Consider the following 10017-nt stretch of genomic DNA (forward strand, 5'->3'; position numbering starts at 1 on the left):
CTCCCCCTCCTGGCTGCCAAGGATACACTCCTCCAGGTCTCGAACAGGAGCTAGGAGAACACAGAGTGACAGTCAGGGCATTGGTGCTGCTGAGGAATCCCACAAGGAGCTTTGGGGAACGTGGAGTGGGGCTGGAGTGTGTGGAGCTGGGCGGTTGACAAGCATGGACTGAGCTGCTGCTGGACCATTCTCCTTTGTGCTGAAGGAAGGCAAAGGGGAGGGGCAGAAAGAAATGAAAGAGCCTTGGCTTCCTAGCTAGGGCAACATCATCAATGTGAAATAGTCATTTGAACAACCGGTGAATACAGAAAGGCACTGGCTATAGAAACAGGAAGTGGATTAGGGCTGCCTAGAACCAGGGGTGTGGGGGTTGGGGAAAACAGAGGAGTCACTACTAATGGGGCTTTTTGAGGGGGAATGAAGAGGTTCTGAAATTAGATTGTGACAATGGCTGCACAACCCTGTAAATAGAGTAAAAACACTGAATCACCTACTTGAAATGGGTGAATTGGTTTCTATGTCAACTACGTCTCAGTAACTCTTTAAAAGGAAAAGAATACGTACGGTGGTGACACTCGGCCTCAAAGGTTTCCTACAATAAGAGAAGAAAGAAACACCGTGAGGATTACATCATGCTGGGTCCTGTTGGCAGGAGTCTTTTATTCACTTGGTGACATTAGAAAACCAGGTGTCAGGCTGGGCACAGTGGCTCATGCCTGTAATGCCAGCACTTTGGGAAGCCGAGGTCAAGAGACTGGGACCATCCTGGCCAACATGGTGAAAACCCAGGTCTACTAAAAAATACAAAAATTAGCTGGGCGTGGTGTTGGTGTGCACCTGTAGTCCCAGCTACTCGGAAGGGTGAAGCAGAATTGCTTGAACCCGGGAGGTGGAGGCTGCAGTGAGCAGAGATTGCGCCACTGCACTGCAGCCTGGAGCCTGGCGCCAGAGCCAGACTCTATCTCAAACAGAAAAAAAAAAAAAAAAAGAAAAAGAAAATCAGATGTCAAATGGTGATGAAGTCACTGGCCCCAAATGAAGCATAGAGGATACTTGCAGAAAATGCAGTGGGTTTGGAATATTTAGCAAGTGTCTATGTTGGCTGGGAAATACAAAATTATTTTTCAAGAAGAAAATGTTGCTACAGTTTGTAGGTGATGCCCTCTTTCGATGGACATCGTCCATCAGGCCTCAGTTGGTCATAATCTCCAGTAACCAGTCGCTAGAGTCCACGACCCTCTGAGGCCTGATTCATAATGGCAGTCAAAAATCATATTCATATTCTAGAAGCCCCAGGAAAAAAAGTTCTCTTCCAGACAAAGAAATGCATGTTACCATATCAGAGGCCACCTCCTCCTCCTGGCTGCCATCGGTAAACTCCTCTGGGTTGTCAGCAGGAGCTAGGAGAACACAGAGTGACAGTCAGGGCATTGGTGCTGCTGAGGAATCCCACAAGGAGCTTTGGGGATGTGGACCTGGGCTGGAGTGTGTGGAGCTAGGCAGTTGACAAGCATGGACTGGGCTGCTGCTTGGTGTTCTCCTTGATGTTGACGGAAGGAAAAGGAGAGGGGCAGAAAGAATAGAAAGAGCTTCGGCTTCCTAGCGAGGGGAACCTCATCAATGTGAAACAGTCACCTTAAGAACCAGTTAATACAGAAAGGCACTTACTATAGAAACAGGAAGTAGATTAGAGGCTGCCTAGAACCAGGGGTGTAAGTTTAGGAAAAACAGAGGAGTGTCTACTAACGAGGTTTCTTTGAGGAGGAATGAAGAGATTCTAAAATTAGATTGTAATATGGGTACATAAGCCTATAAATATAGTAAAAACAATGAATCACCCACTAAGTGAGTGAATTGGTTTGCATGTCAACTACATCTCAATAAAGCTGTTTTTAAAAAAAAAAAAAAAAAAAAAAAACAGAATACATACAGTGGTGATACTGACCTGTGGTGTTTTCCTGCAATAAGAGGGAAAAAAAGAAAAACATCATGAGGATCGGATAATACTGGGTGCTGACTGCGCAGGTCTTTTATTCACTTGGTGGTATTAGAAAAGCAGATGTCAAACAGTGATCAAGCCACTGGCCCCCAAATAAAGCCCCCAAATAAAGGATGCTTGCAGAAAAGGCAGTTGGTTTTTGTCTTTTTTTAACAGATTCTTGCTCTGTCTCCCAGGCTGGAGAGCAATGGCATGATCTCAGCTCACTGCAACCTCAGCTTCCCAAGTTCAAGCAATTCTCCTGCCTCAGCCTCCCAAGTAGCTGCGACTACAGGCACCTGCCACCATGCCCAGCTATTGGTATTTTTAGTAGAGATGGGTTTCACCATATTGGCCCCACCTGCCTCAGCCTCCCAAAGTGCTGGGATTATAGGTGTGAGCCACCGAGGCAATGGGTTTTCATGGAATATTTTGCAAGTTCATGTTGGCTGCCAAATACAAAATTATTTTTCAAGAAGAAAAGGTGGTTACTGAGAAATATGCTCATTACCAGTTTGTAAGTGATGTCATCTTTTGACTGACATCATCAATCAGGCCTCGGTTGGTCATAGATTCCAGTGACTGGTAGCTAGAGTCCATGACAGCTGAGGCCTGATTCACAATGGCAGTCAAAAATGATATTCACTTGATATTCCAGAAGCCCCAGAAAAAAACATTTCTCTTCAAGACAAAGAAACGCTCTTACTATGTTAGGCGACACTGCGCACTCCTCCGGATCTTGAACAGGAGCTAGGAAAACACAGAGAGACAGTCAGTGCATTGGTGCTGCTGAGGAATCCCACAAGGAGACTTGGGGGATGTGGACCGAAGCCGCAGTGTATGAAGGTGGGCTGTTGACAAGCACAGACTGAGTTGCTGCTGGACTAGTCTCCTTGGTGTCAAAGAAGGGCAAAAGAGGGACAGAAAGAAGTGAAAGAGCCTTGGCTTCCTAGCTAGGGCAACCTCATCAATGTGAAATAGTCTAAGAACCAGTTAATACAGAAAGGCGCTGTATGCTTCCGTGAGAGCATCGCATCACACCTGCTGCCCATGTGAAGGTCCACGCAAATCCCCACATTTTAGGAAAGGTTACAGGTTTATTTAACTTCTGTGGAACTGCGTATACTGCTACTACATTTATCATCTATCCTGGTGTGCTTTTAAAGTTGTAGTAAAACATACATATTTATTATTTTAATTAAGTGTGCATTTTAATGAGATTACATTCAGTGAGTATGTACATTCATGATGTTGTGTCAATAATGAGAAAAATCTCAATTCATAATCTAGCTTCCACCTTGGGCAATGAAAGAAAAACAGCAGTGTAATATAAAATGGAGGAAAAATAAATAATGACTGCAGAAATTAATGGAATAAAAAACAGGAAATCATCAGAGAAAATCAACAAAACCAAAAGCCAGTTCTTTGAAAAGATCAGTGACATTGATAAACCTCTACCTCATCTAACCACAAAGGAAAGAAGGAAGTCACAATGTACTAATAATATCGGTTTAAGAGGAGTGAAATCAAAAAATAATAAATAAAAAGGGAATATTCTGAACACATCTGTACTCACACTTGGACACATTATATGAAATGAGCTAACTTTTTGGATCTATTTTAGAAGGTTAAAATCCTCTCAGGATAAACGGATCATCTGAAGAGGCCTATATTTCTTTTAAAAATTGAATCAATAATTAATATCTTCTCAAAAAAACAAAAACAAAAACACTACCTTCAGATGATTTCACCGGTAAAACCTACCAAAATTCTTACAAAGAAACATGCAGTCTTACCATACAAGCAAGTAATCATAATTTTAATATTGTTTCCGAACAAGACACAGGAAGGTTTATAATTTCTGTATTCCTAACTGCCCAACCTGAAAGCAAATGTCTAAACATTGGAGATATCCTTTGCTATGAAAATTGAACCAAGCCTGGGCAACATGGTGAAACTTTATCTCTACAAAAAATAAAATTAAAAAACAAATAGCTTGGTTTACAGCCAGCTACGCATGGGAGGCTGAGGTAGAAGGATCACCTGAACATGGGGAGGTCAAGATTGCAAGGAGCTGTGATTGCACCAGTGCACTCCTGGGTGACAAAATGAGACCTTTTCACAGAAAGAGAAACAAACTCTAAGTTGTCAACGTAACTTTACTTGTGTAGTTGCATCACCCACCATTGATTTAATGCGTTTAAATTGGCACAAATGAAATAATTGAAGAACATGACATAGCATTTACTGAGTTTCTCTAATATGGGACACTGGATGAATAAACTGGAATTATTTGCTTAAATAAACTTAATGACATAATTTCCACCCTACCTTCATTTTCAATGGGGGAAATTTTCTTACACTTCCATACTTTTTCTGCCCAGCGCCTGGTGCGGCCAGCCAAACCTGCAAGGTAGAGCAGACTTCTTATAGATTCAGAAAATATACTATAATAAAGACAGTGCTTGACATCTTGCTGGCAGAGGAGCACAGAGAAATTAGTAACAAACTTATTCACAGTTTAAACTCTTGATCCCAGTTTTCACCAACTGCCTTTCAACTCTACCTGAATTAGATCTGGGTTCTAGGAAGATTTGTTTGTGCAGGCAGATACCTTTATTCAGATGAAACAATATAGAAAAGCAGCAGATCCAAGTTACCAAGAACAGGCTGGGTTCAAATCCTACTTAGAATCTGCACATACCTGGGAGAGGATATGAACCCATCTGTGCCTCAGTTCCCTATTCTGAGATGTGGAAATGTTAGTAGATCTATGCTGTAGACCTACTAAGGTCTATAGCGCCTAAAAGGATGAAATGCAGATAAAGACTTAAGTAGACTCAGTCTTTGTAAATGCCCAAATATGTTCAATCGTTCAATGTATGGAAGAATAATCCAGATACTAGGTACTGGTTGAATACAAAGAGGGAGCTTGTGTGTCTCCTGGACAGGAAAGGATGGAAAGTGACTTCACAGTTTCCATGGGCATATGCCTTCCAGCTCATGGCAGAGATCTGTGATTTCCTTGATCCCCACACCAGCCCCAAGGGACAGGCAGAGAAGGGGCTACAACCCGTATTTTCCAATTCAGTGAATTAAAACTCAGACATTTTGAGTGACCTGCCCAGAGTTACTACAGTGAGGAGTGACAGATCTGAGGTAAGAATGTAGTTGGTTCCCTGGGGATAGAGATCCCTGAACACCTGAGTCCTCTAGATCATGCCCTGAACCCTGAACACCTGAGTGTTCTAGATCATGCCCTGGACCCTCTCTGGTGAGAAGTTTGTCAAATCCTGCTGCCCCAATATTTTTTTGGGATGGTTGATGCCCTAGAGAGGTGGCAGGTGGCTTACTGCATTTACTGACCTACTCTATTATCCCTGTTGTCACTTTTATTAGTTTTACATCCCATAAGGCAAACATTTAAAGTCTCTCAGTTATGATGCATGGTCCGAGATTTTACCTAAATCCACTCTTCCCACCTATCAGGTGATTCTCATCTGCTGGGCTGGAGCCAGCCTGCCATATAAAAGGACACACGGCATAGCACGGAGCTGCTGCATGCCCCACTCCTGTGCACACGGCGCACCACAGAGCTGCTGCGAGCCCCACTCCTGTGCACAGGGCCCACCACGGAGCTGCTGAGTGTCCCAGTCCTGTGCACACGGCGCACCACGGAGCTGCTGCGCGCCCCACTCCTGGGCACACTCTTGCCTTGCTTCTGCTTTCCCAGCTCTGACAATCCTGATTGTGGCTTCCAAACCAATCCTGTACGTCCCTCTCAGTCCTCAGACTTGCCTGAACCGTGTGACATTTTAATCAATGTTGTAGTGACCATAAGTGAACTGTGACACTTCATATACCATAGTATATGTTTATCTTTTTGTATATTTCTTAATAGCATTTAACTTTTTTCCCAGACTTTTAGGACCATTTCTGGGCTAGGTGGGCTGGCCCATGGCTGTAATCCTGACATTTTTGGAGGCTAAGGCAGGAGGATTCCTTGAGGTCAGAAGTTTGAGACCTGCCTGGGCAACATAGTGAGACCTCATCTCTACAAAAAATATTCTAAAGACTACCAGATGTGGTGGTGAGCCTTTGTATCCCTAGCTACACAGAAGACTGAGGTGAGAGGATCATTTGACCCTAGGAGTTTGCAGCTGCAGTGAGCTGTGACAGTGTCACTGCACTCCAGCCTGGGTGACAAAGCAAAACCCTGTCTCTTCAAAATAAAAGGCATAACTGTGTTACAAGTATCCCCATTTTATTTCTCATTATCTAATGTTGCTGTTTTCATGCTGAGACATAATTGCTTTAGTAAGCTTAAAAAAAAAAAAAAAAAGTTTTTTTTTAAAGGCAGTATTTACAGCAGGCCATATGCACACCTTTTTATAAATTCTAGTTTTATATGCTATATATCTAGAATTTACATTTTTGATCTACTGAGTCTTCTTAGAACCAGCCTCCTCAGATATAACACAAGTATAATTCCTGTATTATACCTAACTCAAAACATTGAGAGGATCGAATAAAATGAAAGGGCAGTCTGTATACCACATAATGCATGATAAATTACAAAGCAAAGCTTTCTCAAGTTAACTCAAATGTGAAAAGTGAACAGTTAACATCCTTTGCAAAACCCATAGCAAAATAACCGTTCAAGAAAATATGCGCTCTGGCTAAAACAGTCACAGGTCATCATCAACACTTCCCCAACGTTGTTTTTTATTTTTAAATAATGAAATACACATTATTTCCCCTGCTTTCTTTCATGTATATTACTGCGTGTTTGCCTTTTTGCTTTTTGCGTAACCTATGTTTGGAATCACTCCACAGCAGTAAAAAGACATCTTTCTGTTTTTTACAGCTCCATAGTTCTCCTTTATGTAGAAGTACCAGCTTATTTTACTAGTCCCTTACTAGGCATTTCAGTTATTTCCGATATTTATTGAAAATAATGCAACAGAGCCCTTCCCGCCCTCCCAGGCGGAGGCGGCCGCCATACTGACTTGGGAACCCTAGGACTTGCGCTGCTCCCGTGCCCTGGCCCACCAGCCGGAGACTCCCGCACTCTTGAGCTCGCTGAGTGGAGGAAAGGGCGCCAGAAGATTCCACGGCGTCGGGAAGCCGGGCTGGCACCCACCCCCCACAAGGCCTTATGGCGCAGCTCCTCCCGACCCATGCGCCCCCGCGCGGTTGCCCAGGTAACCGCGGGGCGGTGGCCGCGGCCGAGAAGGGAGGGACTTCCGGCTACAAAAGATGACGGCTGTGGTGCGCTGGGAGGAACTTTCCAGAACGCTGGGTGAGAGGCAGAGGATCCCTAGCTGCCCCAGCTGCCTACAGCTCCTGGCTCCTTCCTGCTCCCTCACACGTGGACCTCAGCCCGTTCACCGGCAGTAGAAGATGGTGAAAGAAACCGCTTACTATGATGTTTGGGGTCAAACCCAGTGCTACTCAGGAAGAATTGAAAAAGGCTTATAGGAAACTCGCCTTGCAGTACCATCCTGATAAAAATCCCAATGAAGGAGAGAAGTTTAAACAGATTTCTCAAGCTTATGAAGTTCTCTCTGATGCAAAGAAAAGGGAATTACACGACAAAGGAGGAGAACAGGCAATTAAAGAGGGTGGAGCAGGCGGCGGTTTTGGCTCGCACATGGACGTCTTTGATATGTATTTTGGAGGAGGAGGAAGAATACAGAGAGAAAGGAGAGGTAAAAATGTTGTACATCAGCTCGCAGTAACCCTAGAAGACTTATATAATGGTGCAACAAGAAAACTGGCTCTGCAAAAGAATGTGATCTGTGACAACTCTGAAGGTAGAGGGGGTAAGAAAGGAGCAGTGGAGTGCTGTCCCAATTGCCGAGGTACTGAATGCAAATAAGAATTCATCAGATGGGATCTGGAATGGTTCAGCAAATTCAGTCTGTGTGCATGGAGCACCAGGGCCATGGGGAGCAGATCAGTTCTAAAGATAGGTGTAAAACCTATCTTTTAGATATCTTTTTGCTTTTAGGGATAGTTCGAGAGAAGAAGATTTTAGAAGTTCATATGGACAAAGGCATGAAAGATGGCCAGAAGATAACATTCCATGGTGAAGGAGACCAAGAACAAGGACTGGAGCCGGGAGATATAATCATTGTGTTAGATCAGAAGGACCATGCTGTTTTTACACAACGAGAAGACCTTTTCATGTGTATGGACACACAGCTGGTTGAAGCACTGTGTGGCTTCCAAAAGCCAATATCTACTCTTGACAGCCGAACTGTAGTCATCACCTCTCATCCAGGTCAGATTGTCAAGCATGGAGATATCAAGTGTGTACTAAATGAAGGCATGCCAATTTATCATAGACCGCATGAAAAGCGTCGCCTAATCATTGAATTTAAGGTAAACTTTCCTGAGAATGGCTTTCTCTCTCCAGATAAACTGTATTTGCTGAAAAAACTCCTACGGGAGAGGAAGGAAGTGAAAGAGACTAATGAGACGGATCAAGTAGAAGTGGTGGACTTTGAGCCAAATCAGGAAAGACAGCACTGTTACAATGGAGAAGCGTATGAGGATGATGACCATCACCCCAGAGGCGGTGTTCAGTGCCAGACCTCTTAATGGGCCAGTGAGTAACACTCACTGCTGGCATTTTATGTGCAGTGGTGAATGAGAAAGAACTGTAATCATCATATGCTCACTACTTGCTCTTGTTTTTGTTTTAATAATCAACTATAGGAGTGTTTTTAAAAGTTAAATGAAGAATAAACACAAATATTTAAAAATGCAACAAGAACTTTGTGCATAGTTTGTTTTGCGTTTATGGAGTAGACAAAATTCCTCAAAGTAGGATGTCTGGTTTAAATGCATTTGCAAGGCTGTGAAATTGTACCAAATTCCCCTTCATGGAGTTGAGCCTTTTTGCATTTCCACCAGCAATATGTGAGTACAACTTTCCTTACAGGCAAACCAAAGAATGTATTGCCAGGTTTATGGAATTTCCCTCAATAGGAGAGATACTGCAGTATAGCTGTCATTTGCCTTTCTCTTATGTGTGAAGATGTGTTTAAAAATCACCTGCATGCCATCAAAAACGATGAGTTCGTGTCCTTTGTAGGGACACGGATGAACCTGGAAACCATCATTCTCAGCAAACTGACACAAGAGCAGAATATCAAACACTGCATGTTCTCACTCATAGGCAGGTGTTGAACTGTGAAAACATATGGACACAGGGAGGGGAGCATCACATACTGGGGTCTGTCGGGGGGAAATAGTGGAGGGACAGCGTGGGGTGGGGAGTTGGGGAGAGATAGCATGGGGAGAAATGCCAGATATACGTGATGGGGAGGAAGGCAGCAAATCACACTGCCACGTGTATACTTATGCAACAATCTTGCATGTTCTTCACATGTACCCCAAAACCTAAAATGCAATAAAAGTAAAAAAAATTTTTAAAAACATAATAAATAAATAAAATCACCTGCATTTCTTTTTCTGTGACTTGTCTGTCTACCACTTTATTATCTACTTTGAGATTCACTTGATTTTCTAAGTCAGCCTCTTTTGGGTCATTGTTGCTTTTCTCTTCGCTGTTAGCTCTCACCTGAACTACTCCACCACCCTCCAAGCTGCTCTTCCTGCTTCCACCCGTGCCTGTATTACAGTATATTCGCACGGAGCCGCTGCTCAGTCTTTTTCTTAGAGAATTAACAGTAATCCTGGGCTATAATCCTCCAGTGGTTTTCCATCTCAACTGAAGTCCATATTCTTTGTCAGTGCCCGCTAGGTGTCCAAGGCCTTCACCCACCTTATTCATCTTTTAATCCTTTCACTCTGCTGCAGCCATCCTTGTGTTTTTCCGTCCTTTGCCCAAAACAGGTCTGTTTCCATTTCAGGAATTCCAAAGAAGATATCCCTCTCAGGAAGCCCTCTCCCATCACCCTCACAAGGCTCCCCTCACTTTTTTACTTTTTAAAATAAATAAGACGGGGTACCTCTGTTGGCCAGGCTGGTCTCAAGCCCCTGGCCTCAAGCAGTCTCCTCATCTTGAC

The 10017-nt window shown here is 43.5% G+C and overlaps 1 pseudogene; it reads left to right on the top strand.

Annotated features, from left to right (window-relative positions):
* The first annotated feature begins 7381 nt into the window (after positions 1-7381).
* On the top strand, positions 7382-8584 carry LOC108282227 (annotated as a pseudogene).
* The last annotated feature ends 1433 nt before the right edge of the window (positions 8585-10017 follow it).

Source organism: Cebus imitator, unplaced genomic scaffold (assembly GCF_001604975.1).
Source record: "Cebus imitator isolate Cc_AM_T3 unplaced genomic scaffold, Cebus_imitator-1.0 Scaffold237, whole genome shotgun sequence".
Classification (NCBI taxonomy): domain Eukaryota; kingdom Metazoa; phylum Chordata; class Mammalia; order Primates; family Cebidae; genus Cebus; species Cebus imitator.